This window comes from Manacus vitellinus, unplaced genomic scaffold (assembly GCF_001715985.3).
Source record: "Manacus vitellinus isolate BGI_N305 unplaced genomic scaffold, ASM171598v3 scaffold_7_pilon, whole genome shotgun sequence".
NCBI classification, from domain to species: domain Eukaryota; kingdom Metazoa; phylum Chordata; class Aves; order Passeriformes; family Pipridae; genus Manacus; species Manacus vitellinus.
This window is the reverse complement of record NW_021940813.1, coordinates 31,470,326-31,485,378: the sequence shown is the minus strand read 5'-3', so window position 1 is coordinate 31,485,378 and position 15,053 is coordinate 31,470,326. Positions and strand designations below refer to the sequence as shown.

Here is a 15,053-nt window from a genome sequence, read left to right as displayed (position 1 = left end):
GGCCTTGCACCTGGGTCAGGGCAATTCCAAGCACAAATACAGCCTGTGCAGAGAATTGACTGAGAGTAGTCCTGAGGAGACAGACTTGATGGCGTAGGTGTATGAACATCTGAACCTGACCTGGCAATGTGCACTTGCAGCCCAGAAAGCCAGTTGTATCCTTGGCTGCATCAAAAGCAGCGTGGACAGGAGACAAGGGGAGGGGATTCTGCTCTGCTACTCGGCTCTCATGGCACCCCACCCAGAGTGCTGCATCCAGTTCTGGAGCTCTCAGCACAGGAAAGACATGAACCTATTGGAATGGGTCCAAAGGTACACCATGAGGATGATCAGAGGGCTGGAGCACCTTTCCTATGAAGGCAGGCTGAAAGAGTTGGGGCTGTTCTACCTGGAGAAGAGAAGGCTCTGGGGAGACCTTACAGCACCTTCCGGTACCTAAAGGGTGCCTACAAGAAAGCTGGAGAGGGACTTTTTACAAGAACATGTAGTGATAGGACAAGGGGGAATAGCTTTAAAGTGAAAGAGAATACATTTAGATTAGATATAAGGAAGAAATTCTTCACTATAAGGGTAGTAAGGCATGAGAGCAGATTTTCCAAAGAAGTTATGGATGCCCCATCCCTGGGAATGTTCAAGGCCAGGTTGGATGGGGCTTTGAGCAACCTGGTCTAGTGGAAGGTGTCCCTGCCCATGGCAGCAGGTTGGAACTAGATGGTTTTTGAAGTGCCTTCCAATCCAAGCCATTCTGTGATTCTACAATGTGTTTAAATATTTTACATATATATATGGCACAATGGTCACAATATTGTATATTGTGGATTATGGTTTTTTAGGAGGACTGGAATAATTTAAATTCTACATCAGTGATTATCTACAGTTTTATCACCCTTCCTTACAGAGCTGGACTACCCCAATTTTCTTCACAAAGATGGATGTCGTTCCTGTGATCTCAACCAGTTTTTCAGGGACCATGACTCTTTTTAAGCAAGTTCTTCTGCTCATGAAATTGCAGGGAAATAATAGTTTTAGGCAAATGTTTGATGTTGCCCTGAGTCTCCTCTCAGCAGTCTTTCACTGACATTCTGGCCTGTTCTTACTAAAATAGTGAGTTTAGGGAGATGGCACATCAGTTTGAAAATAAAGCAGCATCTTTGTAAGTATAAACTATCAAGGCCTGCTAAGTCTAAGTTCATGATAACTGATAATAACATACACAGTACGCAGAAGAAAGCAATTTGATAGTTGACCTGCTTGTCCAGCAGACTGAAGTTGAATTTCCTTCCCTGTTAAAACTTCTCCATAAAGACTTTCCAGCTAAAGGAGTTACACACAGTGATACTTAAAATTTAAGTGAGAAGCTGTTGCTTCATATGGGCATACCTGGGCACAGTGCATGGAGGGAGTCAAACAGCCTAAGTGGGGTTCTAAACAGCCAGTTGGGAGGAGCCTGAACTACTCAAGACCCAAGTCAGGTATGGATTTGAGGTTTTCATCTCAGCTCTCTGCAGGAGACAAATGCTGAATCTTTCTCTCCCAAGGATCAAACAGTTGATCTTTTTTCCTTAGGATCCTTTCAGTAGGAGGATTACGGGATCTTCATGTTTCATAGGCTTCTTCAAGTGAGGTGGGAAGCCTAAGCTTATCTCCTGTCTCAGCCCAGAGGGAAACAAACCCACAATGAAAATTGTCGGCACATTTTTACAACATGGTCAAACCAGAATGTTCTTAACACAGAAGCAACTATTCGTTGTTATGAACCCGAGGTATTTGGTTTCTAGCAAGATCTACCTTTTATTCCAGACTCTGGGCACCAGAAATGTGGTAGTTTATTAACTGATGAGTTTAAAAGATAAAGGAAATTTGGTTTAGCATCCAAATTGCCCAGTATGCAAAATTTGTTGTGATGCCTTTCTCAAATCTCTGTTGTTCAGCTAGTAGTTAGTGACCTCAGAGCATAAATCAGTGGGTGATATTCTACAGCCTGTGTGATGCTGAGGTCTAAACCCACATGATGTTACTTGTAAGGAGAACTTGGGGAGATTTTTGTTTGCATACACAGTGTTTTTCAATTGTTTTCACATTGGCTTAAACTCTTATTGAGGTATTTTATTTTAGATTGTATCCAGGCATCCTCTGCTGACCTCCTATGCTGGTCAAAGACAACTGTGTCTGGTGATCTGTCAGTGAAGCACCTCCTATGAGCTCTTTTGCATGCAGAAGACAAATGCCAGTCAGCCAGCTCCAGCCTGGCTGACCTAATTGATTTTTTCTGTGATAACGGGGAGTCTTGTCCCATTCCTTCTCCTTCCCCCAGCCAGAGTCAGGCAGAAGTTATTAACTCAGGTTAAGGTGTTATCAGCTGCACCAATCTGTTTGGCCTCTCTACTGGGTATTAATTACCACAAGCAGAGTCAGGAAAAATCAGTATTTGTTTATACCTCTGCTGCCCTCATGCACAGCCCAACTTCTGTAACTATGTGGGAACTTGGGCACATGCCACATTTTTGTCTGCTGCAGCCAACACTTGTACCTCTTGACCCAAAAAGTGCACTGGTGTATATACTGAGCAATTGAGGTCAATGCTTCTGTATGTGACTGAGTTCTGCATTGCTGCTAGATTAAAAATCACATCAGTTAAGTTGAGCACTAATTTAAAGTAGATCTGCGAAACAGCAGAAAGACAAAACTTACATGATTCTTTCTCCATCTCCTTCTCCCCCTTTCTCTTTGCAGGAAACTGGATTCAAACTTTGATGTTTCACCCAAGCAATGAAAATTTCTTGTATAGAGCACTGGTTTTTAGGAAGGCTTCTGTACACAGAGTGTGTTGCTCTCTTTGTTGACTTCCATCTATAATCTAAAAACCACAAGAGTTCAAGCAGTATGCTCGAGTAATTAGGCTCTCACAGCAACAGGTGAAAAGAGCTGTATTTGAATTATGATCGAACAAGAATTATAGAACCATAGAATATCCTTAGTTGGAAGGGACCCACAAGGACCATCACAGCCCAACTCCTCCACAGACCCCAAGAATCACACCATGTGCCTGAGTATTGTCCAAAGGCTTCATGAAGTCTGGCAGGCTTCGTGCTGTGACCACTTCCCTGGGGAGCCTGTTCCAGTGCCCCACTGAAGAATAACAGAATATAGGAAATACACAAAGAATTCATAGATAACTATAGTATAAAATTTAGCTTATATATAATGGCTCAGCAAGAAGACAAATACTAATATTCAAAACTGAAGTTTCACCTTGAAGATCATTAACAGGAGAACAGCCTAATGGCAGAAAAATTGAATGTAACTTCAGCTGAGTGACCAAACCTCAGAGGGGTGAAGAGTGCTAGGCACGAGTGCTGTAGCGTAGACTCTAGCCCAATGAAAGAGAGAGGGACGTATCTGCAAGCAAAACACTTCTTTTACTAATTCAGAACGTATTAGTTAGGGCAAATTATTACCAACACTATTTTTACCAAGTATTTCTAATTGTTATCAAGAGTAACACACATAAAACTAGCACTGAAGTTTTGATTCTATATTAAGAACTCTGAATATCTACTGACTTTAATCATCCGGCTTTATGACTTCTGCTTCTTGGAAAGCCCCAGCTTACTTCTCACTTCTGAATATTTTCACCTCTGATGCTTTCAGGTTGTTGCATTTCTTATTAGCGTGAACAAAGACAAGCTGGACCTGTGTAATTTTTTTTCATTTTCACTAGTGCTAAGAAAGCTGCTATGTATAATAGTACCCCAATCTATTTTGCTGCATCTTCTACTGTTTAATATATGAAGTTTCCTTAGAGGAGCCCATGTTAAATGATCAATCTGCTTAGGGGCAAATGAATTGCTGAGGTAATAATTTCTTTCATCATCCCAGCTAGATCTTGACATTTGCACCAGTTGGGAAGGATTTTTACCTGATCTGATTAGCATGGGGCATTACTGCTAGTGCAAACAAGTTCTCTGGCTTAATGCAAGAGTAAAACAAATGAAAAAGCTATAATTTAGGAGGAAGCCTTAGCATAGAAATGGATTTTACAAGGACAACAGAGGTCTACTAAGAATCCTGTAGCCATTCTTGGCATTACCTAATATGATGTCTTTGTCAGTTGTCTCTGAAACAGGGTGCTTGTACCTCAAGGAGTGTGTAAGACAAATCATTGCAGTGCAGAAGGAATACATTTTTGTACCATTAGCAAATAAAATTAAAATACGAGTTTTTAAAATAGTGTTTATTTTATCTCATCCTCTTTAATTTCTATTTTTTGTAAGTTTTATAATGTACATAATATATTAGCTCAATAGTACACTGGTATAACTTTTTTATAAATAAACATACGTATGTTGAGGGATTGTGCTCAAAAATTTTTTACTTAGGGTGCATGATCAAAGAAATTTGGAGACCTGTGTGATATTGGAGCCATCTTCCACTGGACATCTGTCTGATCAGCTGAAGAGTATGAGTCTCGGTGCAGTTTAGGACTCATCATGTGGCTAACCTCAAGTAGCACTTTTGAGACAGGTTACCTATTTTTTCCACTATGGAAAATTACTCTTATGGGTGAATGACAGTGACAGATCAGGCTGCTAATATGTAGACAACATATTGCCTCCCTCAAACTTATATTCATCTTCTACTTGGATAGCACTTAGTATTTTAAAAAATTCTTTGCAACTTCCCCTTCAGTAAAGAGAAGGTGGGTATACATTGGAATTTCAGCATTGCAAACCATGTGTCAATTCTGGAAAAATACCTCTGTTGGTAACTCCAGCATTTGTGATGTAAGGTGAGTGAAAAGCTGTACAACGCTCCATGAGTAGTGGGTTCATCATGCAAAAAAGAGTTTTTGAATTGGGGAAAAATATATATCCTTTTAGGAAATATTCTAAAATAGCTTTGTCAGTGATTAAAAGAAATGAAAAGAGGAAGTAGGTGCAGCAGTTTAACATGTTTGTATTGGCATCCTACTGCAGAAATGCATTCAGTGAGAAAAGACTGAAGAAATCCAAATGTGTGTTAAAAAATCAGGTAAGAAAATAATTTATTTATTTAGTATTTATAAAGTCCTTAGGAGCAGAAGTAACTCTTTCTACAGTCTGTTTGACTGACAGGAGCATTTGATTCATGGTAGTATTTGATCAGTCTTTGTAGTTTGAAAAGACTGAGTTTGTTTAGCCTTAAAGAAGAAAAATGTTTGGAGGGCTTATGTAGGAGGGAGCTCATTCTCTGGGTTCAGGGTGGGTAAGACAGGAGTCTTCAGGCTCCAGACTGAGTAAAGAAGAGTCATATCTGGAAGATTTTTTTCTTTTTTCTTGTTTATAGCTGGCACTTCAACAAATGCCTAAAAAAATTATACTCTGTATCATTCTTTCTAAGAAGATGTTAGATATACATTTAATGTTAGAAATTTGACTGATTCTGCCATAGGGAAAGGATATGAACAAATAAGACTCCATTCAGCCCTATTTTTTTTTTGTGAAACTGTGGCTGCTATTTCTTCCATTGTTTTTTGAGGTATACAAGGCTAAATCTGGGTTTTGGTCTATCAGTGAAACAAATTTCAGAACAGTAAACCTCCCAGACAAATATTTAATTTATAAATTGCCCAAAGTCCCATGGATTATAAGTGATGTGCTTTTATATTGCTATATTGATCTTATAATTATGTAAAACTGTGCTGAACTGAGTACTGTAACAAGCCACATTTTCTTGAAAATGTCTGTATGGAATTTAGGCTTGACAATGGTTAAAAAAAGGTGTGAAATATTTCACTGTTTAAGGCAACAGCCCTTTTCTGAAGATAGTATTTCAGTGTTAAAACTACCAATCTAGTTAATTTATATAGCTAACTGAGCTCTTGCTCAGTTTTCTAATTAATTCCACTTGTGTTTTATACAGTACTTCACATACATATATCCATCTCAGGAAAAGGCTGAAGTGTTCAGATCCTCTTTTGTAATTTAAGAGCCCAAGTCAGATTTTGCCTTCTGAAGTCACTTAGGCTTCATAAAGAAACATTTTCCTCAGCATCTCTTTCCAAAGATCTGCTAGTGTGAAAAGTGAGCAAGGTGCTCACAACAGTAGAAGTGAGTAGGACGAGGACTGTGTGACAGCAAAACCAAAAAGTCAGATAGCTGTTCTGTTTATTTTGCTTGTGCTTAGTGGGTTTGCTGCAGGGAGAAGGGGCTGTTCTTGTCCATCCACGTGCATATGCATTCAACAAGCTGCAGAGAGGGGAAGTGAAACTGGGGTGGTGAGAGAGAGGGAAGGTGGGTGGGTTGTGGATGCTGTAGAAACAGTGGAGTAGAGGGAAGGGATGTGTACTGGTGTTGACACATCATGGCCATCTGGTTAATGTGGGGGGAAAATGGACTTTTCTGTGGAAAGCTTTCACTGTTCTGGACAGACATCTGTGACTTTAGACATTGTGAAGAAGCATCTGCACATTTGTGCAAAGCTGGTGAAGTCATTATTGAATTCATATTCACTGCATTCAAGAACTTATGAATACTTAGGTTGACAATATACAGACCTTTTCAAGTATTTCAGACAAAGAAATCAATTATAACTAGGCAAAAGGTTCTTTCCACAGAGAAAGTCTAGTACAGAAGTGATGTTTTTGTAGCTGTTTTTCTTGTGGAACAGTTAGTGTGAAAAGGCCTGGGTTTTGCCTTCACTGTTTTCCTAACAGGGCAATTGCTTGACAGGTTAGGATAAACCCCAGGGAGCCACTGAAAAAGTCCAATGGTTTTCACTGCTTTTTTGAGAAGAATAACATTTTATGTAAGGAAATTGATGTCATCTGAAAAAAATTCCCATTAAAGGATTAAAGCAGAGCCTGAAGTTTTATACATTTTCTTCTCCACTTCTGTTTGATATGATGCCATAGCCAGGGAGTTCATGTCATAGCCTGATACTTGTACCTCTGCTGAAATGTTAAGTCCTAATGAGAAGTGTCCAAAACACTTCCTTTTCCATTCAGCTGTGCTCTTTGGATCAAGTGCTTGTATCTTCACACATACACAGAGTAGCTGTATTCCAATTTTTCTTTTCTCAGATTTGTGCCCTGCCTTTAATTTAGAAAATTACTGGAACCTGTAAAACCAGGTATACACACAAATGTCAGTATCTGAGAAGTGAGCAAGAGAGTGCCCTTTCTGCTTTCACTGTCCCATAAGGATGTCACAGGGGCTGTGAGGGTGGGCTGCCCCACCAGGACCAAGCCAGAAGCCAAGAGTAGGCATGAGGTTGGTGGGACTATGCCCTCCCTTACCGGGGTCAATGCATCAGCACCTAGCAAGGGAGACAGGGTTGGTGATCATGGCTAGCCCAGAGCCCTGCAACCATCTGGCAAAGCCGCAGTGATGGGGCAGGTGCAGATCCAGTGGGTGCAGTAGACGATAGTCAGCAGGTACAGACTGGGCACAGACTGTGGTGTAGCTCAGGCAAGGGCCACAGGTGAGGACCTGGTCACAGATGCAGTTCCCAAGAAAATGGGTCACATAAAGCTACCCCAGTGATACTCTTGGCTCTTTCTGCCCTGGCTCTTTCAAAGCCATGCGAACTAAGCCGGGCTGCAGAGCCAGGAGCAGCACTTGGAGTCTGGGAGAATGGCGGCTCAGGAGCAGAGCAGGACTGATTTTTTCCTGTGAGTGTCACTGAGAAATGCTGTTGTTTTCCCTAAAGTGTTTTCTTGGAAGCATATTGCATTATCAGCAAAGCCTCTGGGTTCCAAATGGGGCTCTTGGGGTCCTGGAGCAGGGGGCCAGCAGTGTCAAAAAGCTTTAGGGTCTATCAGGGGCCAGTGTGACCATGGCCTGTGAAGACTGTACTGGGAGTGGAGGCTTCAAGGTATTAGTCTGTACAGCAGGCAATGAGCATACTCAGTGGCTCAATAAAAGTCTTGAGGGTTTGCTAGACCAAATAAACATGAAACTTTTAGAAACATCAACCTCCTGGAACAAGAGCAGCACCAAGATATGTTTCATCTGCGGAAACTTCATAATTTCTTGAAATTTTTGGCTTATGAGAAATTAAGAAAAAAAAATATCTGTGTGTGTATGGTTTTGTTCTGACTCAGACAAAACCCAAATTTTAACAGTGCCTGAACTTCCCAGAAACCTCAGAACTCTTTCTCATCATCTCTGGAATGAGGCTCGCTCTGCCACCCATCATTTTTTTCCTTAGAACAAAAAAAGTCAATTTCTACACAAGTCCTTTTTAGGAAGCACATTGTTCTTTTGTGGCTGTGGCTGAACTTTTCAGAACAAAACGTAAAAAAAAAAGACTTCCATAGTAGAGAAGAGAGAGTAGTCTAAAGCTGTAATGAGGCAGCATAGATGGGAGCAGGTAAAAGACTTGAATGTTGAGAACAACTCCCTTATTTGTATTTACTTCATACAGCTACAAAGATAATGACTTCTTGCATTGTGGTATGGACTTCCTGCTCTCAGGAGAGGATAAAGGGAGACCGTTTTAAAATATCTCTGTCTCCAGACAGTGGTTAGACCAAGAGCATGGGCAGGCATTGATCTCCTCTCTGTGTTGAACAGTGACAGGACCCAAGGGAATGGCCTGAAGTTGTCACAGGGAAGGTTGGATGTGAGAAAAAGGTTCTTCACCCTCAGAGGATGGTTGGGCACTGGAACAGGTTCCTCAGGGAAGTAGTCACAGCACCAAGCCTGACAGGTTCAAGAAGCATTTAGACAATGCTCTCAAGCAGAGTGTGTGACTCTAGGAGATGGTCCTGTACAGGGCTAAGGGTTGGACTCGATTATCCTTGTGCGTCCCTTCCAACTCAGGATATTCTGTGATTCTGTAATAATGAAATGTTAGTTGATAACAGTGGGGCTTATTTGTATTTCTATACAAAGTTTCAATGTGCTACTTGATTCTTCAGTGGACAAAAATATTGCTGACATGAACATGCAAATGAGTTTCATATCACTTGTTTTAGAAGTTAAAGTCTCTTTCCAGGCAGTGATGTAGCTCAAAGTACACACAGGTAAAAGATCTAATGTGAATAATGTAAGGCTTTTCGATTTCCCATCAGAGAAACTTTTTTCTTTTTTATTGATTTATTACTACCTCACCATACACAGGCAAGTGTAGGGATGTGATTTGGATTAAGTGGAGTAGCAGCTGCACTGACAAAACCATCTCAATAGAAAAGTCTTAATGGATTCTAGGAACTGGTCTGTATAGTCTGGCTAGCCCCCCTAAATGACTTTTACTTTGGGCAATTTCACAGAGGAAGATGGGCCCAGCCTCAAATGGGTACAACAAAGTAAAAATTAACAACATCTTGTTTCTTGTGGTATGATAAAGGGAGAAAACAGAGCTTTGTTGACAGTGTAAGTGCAGTTTCATTTATGGATTGAGACTGTGACCGAGACATGCTGTAAAATGAAAGCAAATAAATTTGGCTTTCTATGGTCTCGTGTATGTATATGCACTGGAAACTACATTTTCTGCGTACATGGTAGGAAATAAGTTCTGCCTTAAACACATTGATTGAACATTGAGCTTGTTAAATTGTGATGTGTTCTTGCTTAAAACAGCTTGAAACTTGTTCTGTGCCAGTGAAGCTGCTCAGAGATAAGGATAGCATGAAGTTTTCCCCTGTAGATTGGTAAACTGACTTGGTAGTAAATCAGCATGCAGGCTGTAATTTAGAGACAAGAGCTAGTTGTGCAGGTCAAGGATCCCATTGCTAAAACACAAAGAGGGAACAGGGAAGCAATGAATAATTTACAGTTTGGGATTTCTTTTATTCCTACCTTCTCATACAGGTGATGCAAAGTCCGTTTTTCAAAATCTGTGAAACATCTGAAAAACCCCTCCTGGTCCTTACTAGTGAGGAATGCCTAGCAAAAGGAAATACAAATGCTATTTTTTGCCTTGTGTTGTATTTGTGAGTTTAAAGTTCAGCATAAAATCAGCATAAAGCCATGGTATTAATATGAAAAGACTTATGGCACCTGGTCTGAGTCAGGACCAAAAAAGTCCCTTTCTTCAGAGGTGTTTCAGGTGCTTTCTTACTGTCACTAGAACAGTAATATGAGAATGAACTTTCAGTTAGAATCCTCTGCCTGGGGGTCAGAAACCTACCAATTCAGTCATATATCAAAGCTATGGCATTATGTTCTTCCTGCCCTATCTTGGCAGCAATTCCCTGTAAATGAGCAACAATGGTTTTCAGCAGGTGCTACTTCCTCAGCCTCAGGAATCCAAAATTGACTCAGCAGCATCTCTTGCTATGACCCTGCTCAACCTGAGGGAGCTCTCTGAGTAGCTGAGATGGGGGCACTTGCCCCCCTATCCTCAAGTCTCAGGCATCTTCATCCAAGGATCTCCTCTGATGTGAAGCCAAGAGCTAGTTGGCTTGCAGAAGCCAAGCCATCTGCACTGAGTCCTGGGCCTGGTACTGTGTCCCAGGACACTGTGTCCCACCTGAGATAGGTAAAAGTGTATTACTTTCAACATCTGCAAACTCTGTCACCCCTTAACTGGGTATTTAGGATCCTACTTCAAAATGGCTATATTCATGTTATCCCAATGCCTTGCATGAGTGCTGATCCCTTGCAGCATTTGTGAATTAGACTGGTTCCCTTTGAAGTTGTTCACTGGGCAGTACTGAACTTTTGAGAGCTGTATTGTGGGCCATTGCTTCTTGGGCTTTAAGATTTTTCACATATTTTTTAAAGTTTTTTGAGTTATACTTCAGGGCTATCTGGGTGAAACTATAAGGATTCAGCCATTTTTTCCCAGCTCACTTCCTCTCATTTGCATCAAATCTCCAAACAGCCCAAAGAGCTCCCCAAAAGTGACATGTATTGAGAATCCCTTCTCACCTTCTACCTCTGTTTCCCTATTTATCTCCTGCCTCCAAAAGCGCTAGATTTTCCTGCTGCCTCTGGCACCTCAGCCCTAAGGATCAGCTGTATCCAGAATGGGAAATCAGACGCAGTGGATACCTTAGGGAGAATGAGTCAAATGGAAAAGGGACAAAAAGAAGTCAAATGCTTGGTAAAGATGAGTAAACAGTCCTCCTCAGGATGTTCAGAAAGGAGATGGAAGACCACGGACTGAAGATAACCTTTTGTTTTCTAAAAAACATTGCTAAGATGGGGGAGGGGGAAGGAGAGGAAGAAGGGCAGGCCATGCTAGTAAAAGCAATTGTGAGGACAAATGGAAGAAAGAGAGAGCATGTCAGAGGTCACTTCCCATTCTGGGACAGCAAGCTGTGTTCTGTCGGTCTTGATATCTGCTGACCAAACCCCAAAATTTTTCATTATTGTAACACCAGTTTTCCTGTGTGCATGGCTGATAAGCATAAGTTTTTCAACTCTCAAACATCAACTGAAACTTTTATCTCAAGACTGAACATGTCTGTTCAATGCTGAGAGAAAGAAAAGTACATAGAGATAGTGTCAAAATATTATTAACCATATGAATAATTTCTTTCATGTTCTTTTCTTTGTGTTTATTTTATATTGTTTCTTGAAAAATAAAATAAAACTCTAAAGAGCAGGGTAGAAAAAGAGTTGCAAGAATTATTTCTTAGGGCTGATTTCTGCTAAAAAAAAAAAAAAAAGAAGGCTTATCTGTGGAATAACTCAGATTTCTACAGAGTTTGGAGGAGCACGAGGTTCTGGCTAGAGGTACTACAGTAAACCAGTGACAGTAATTCTTATGCTTGCATGGCACCACCTGGTGGGTAGCTGCTCATCACTACATGTTCCAAGCCCTAGATATGTGATGGCAGTTCCTGGGCAAGTTTTTTCATTTTGTCTACAACTGGACTTGCACTCAACCCCAGATGCACCTACGCACCCGTCCATGGTCAGCCGCAGGTGTAGCTCAATCTCCAAGCCTATCCCAGTGTCCCTCCCTTCACCAGGTTTCAGAAGGCTGGGACACAGGTGAGGTCAAGTGTACCCCAGGATTCTCCCCTTACAAATGTTTGAGTCTGGTTATCTATAGATACTGAGCCAGAACAGTGCTTAGTTTTGTGTGCAGATACAAAAGGAATCGTGTTGTAGGGCTGGGAATTCATAAATGCAGCTCCTGCTTCAATGAACATTATCAAGAAAACTTGGTTTTATAGCATGTATGATTGGCATTAGAAGTCCTTTACATCCATACAGACAAGTAGAGCCAAGGTAGCCCAGCAGTACCACCCTCTGACCGAGGCAGATGGAGAAGGGAAAAGGGGGAATATGCTTATGTACTTAAAAACAAACTTCCTCACAATGTTTGTGCAGGGGCAGAGTGGTTTTCATGCTATTATCTCCAAGTTTCCACAATTTGACATTCCAAACTCTTTTTTAAAATGTAATTTTACATTTAATGAGTGCTCAGTTTCCTTTGGCTTTTCCTGGAAACATTTAGCTAGCAGCCTATATCTCCTGTTGCTGCAGCTGCAACAATATCCTTCAGAGAAGGATTCACCCACATCTTGCACAAGCAGTGCGATGTGCCAGAGACTCGTGCACCTGGTCATATTCAAAATAGTTGATGATGCTGGATTTTTCTCTTTTCCCTGGAGAGAATTTTTTTTGTGGTTAAATGAAACTGCTTTTTGTTCAACTCCAGATCACCTCAGATCCTTTTTTTCATTGTATTGATTGTTTCCTTTTAATTATAACTTTAACTTTCTTCTTCATCTTTTCTTGCTTTTAAAAGAAAGCTTTTCATCCCCATAGCAACAGAAAAAGGTTTGAAGATAGGTATCTCAGTGAATGACAACCCATTATTTAAGAAATAATCTGATGTTTAAAACAATATCTTAGTACTTACTACATTTAGGATTTCTAGATGCATGAGACTGGCAGGTCTTTTACCTCCAGGTAAAAGTGTGAAGGAATAAAAGTACCGTGCTACTTTCTGGTCCCATTTTCTAATTCTCCCACATTTAATTTGAAAGATTTGTATGCATAGCTAGCAATATTCTGGTTTACAGTCTTAAGCTCTGCCAGGGGAGGCTTAGATTGGATATTAGGAAGAAATTCTTTACAGAGAGAGTAATCAGACATTGGAATGGGCTGCCCAGGGAGGTGGTGGATTCACTGTCCCTGGAGGATTTTGAGATTGGGTGTGGCACTTAGTGCCATGGTCTAGTAACCACGGCAGTGTTGGATCAAGGGTTGGACTTGATGATCTCAGAGGTCATTTCCAACTCTGTTCTATGATTCTATGATTCTAGACTTAATCTGCTAGAGCATCAGTTGCACCAACTGATACTAACTTAGACTCATGTTTCAATTGCTCTAACCTGTACACCCACAGCAATGTCGCACATATCACTTTATGAGAAATGGGGGGAGGGGGAGAAAATCACTTTGATCCTCATCTGTTATCAGATTTTATCTAAGCTTCACTCTAAAATAGTTTATTTTCATATATTAAGTATACCAAGCCCTGTTTTGAGAAGCTACATGTTGGATGTATGCTCAGTAATGACAGCAATGAGTTTAACTCATTAAAATACCTATGAGTTAAGACTTTCCTTTCTGGATTAAGTCACAGAGATGGGATTCAGCTCATGTAAATTAAACAGTCAAGAATGTGTCTGACTTAAAAATGACAACTGGGGAGTGATAGGCACTTCTAGAAAGGAGATTTAATTTTTTGCCAAGGGGTGGCAGGTCCCAGCTGATGATCAAAGCTTTCTAGTTTCTCTTGCATCTGGCAGTCAAAGCAGGGCAGGGATAGGTCCTTGAAGACCTCTCAGGCTCCCCAAGTTGCAGTCTCAGCTGCCCTGAGAGAGGCACGCTGCACTGGGTCCAGGGGTCAGTGTGTTCCCTGTAGCACTTTGAAAATGTATTTCAAGGGGCAGAGTCCCACATTACATCCAGAGCCTGCTGAAGGGAAGGAAGATGGATAAAAAGCAAAAACTTTGAAGTCATCTTATTTGATTTTCCTGAAGCTGACCAACAACAAAGGAGCATTGCAAACACTTGGAATAGCGTCTGGGTTGGCTGTCCCTCCTGCCGCGTCTCTTCCCTTTCCTTGGACAGCAGTTGTTTGCTCCTGCCTTGTTCTGGCAGGAGCAGGAGGATGTTTGTGGTGCCAGCTGTTGCTGTATGGAAAGGACAACACAGCTCTTCTCAAAAGTGGAAAGCTGGGGAGTTCTTCAGGGGAGGAGGATCTTGCTGCAGCTGGGAGCAAGGTTTCAGGGTTTCATGCTCCTGAAGGTATATGTTTTCATATGGGGGAGGAAGGTGGTGCCAATCGAGTCTTATACATGTGTGATGAAGAAAATTAGGCTACCAAACAATTAAATTTAGTTTCATTCAGTGTAGCTCAGTGAGCAGCAATTAGCAATGTACTAACTTTATTTTTTTATCCCATTTGTTCATACTCTTTCTCCTTTTTAAGTTTTGGTATCCCTAATGCTTTCTCATTAAGGAATGCAAACTAAATGTGTCATAAAATTGCTGATTTCAAAAACACATTTCATTTTTCTCCATTGTTACAAAAAACAATAGATGGAGCTGAAACCTGCAGAAAGTATTCCTTATCATCCACAGCCACGGGCTCATTAAAGACTCAGCCTCTCACATTTGCAGTTATGTTTCTAGAATCAGAGATTACAGACAGATCACCACATATTAATAAAAGCTAATGCAGCCCCTCATCTCTGTGTGTGGGAGCTGAGAAGGAAGGTGAATAATATCCCCCAATATCTGAGGTGGAGCAGGAGGAATCTGCAGGATAGAAAATCCAGTATAAACTGGCTTATCCTGTGGCAACTGGGGAAACAAAATATTTTGGTCTTCTGGAAGGTTACATGTGCTCAGAGACTTGAAAATTTACTTGCTGTCTAGCATCTACTGTAAGTTCAAAAATCAGAATTCTTAAATTTCCCATCAAGATCTGAAATTAAGATTAAAGATACTTCAACATTACATGTTGAAAAAGAAATCAAACCCAAAGAAAAGTTTGCTTCCTTGAAGAGGTCTTTTCTTTTCACAAAGCCATAGTGCCTGACTACATAGGAAACAAAGAATTCCTGGAAAATATTATTTAATTTTTCTGCCTTTTCT

At 40.8% G+C, this 15,053-nt stretch overlaps 1 protein-coding gene across 1 annotated transcript in view; it reads left to right on the top strand.

The window, feature by feature from the left end:
- The first annotated feature begins 4,949 nt into the window (after nt 1-4,949).
- P2RY8 (P2Y receptor family member 8) overlaps nt 4,950-15,053 on the top strand; it is a 52,133-nt gene continuing 42,029 nt past the window's right edge. Inside the window, exon 1 of the mRNA XM_018084014.2 lies at nt 4,950-5,031. The gene's annotated coding sequence lies outside the window, so the exon portion shown is untranslated. The remainder of the gene's footprint in view (nt 5,032-15,053) is intronic.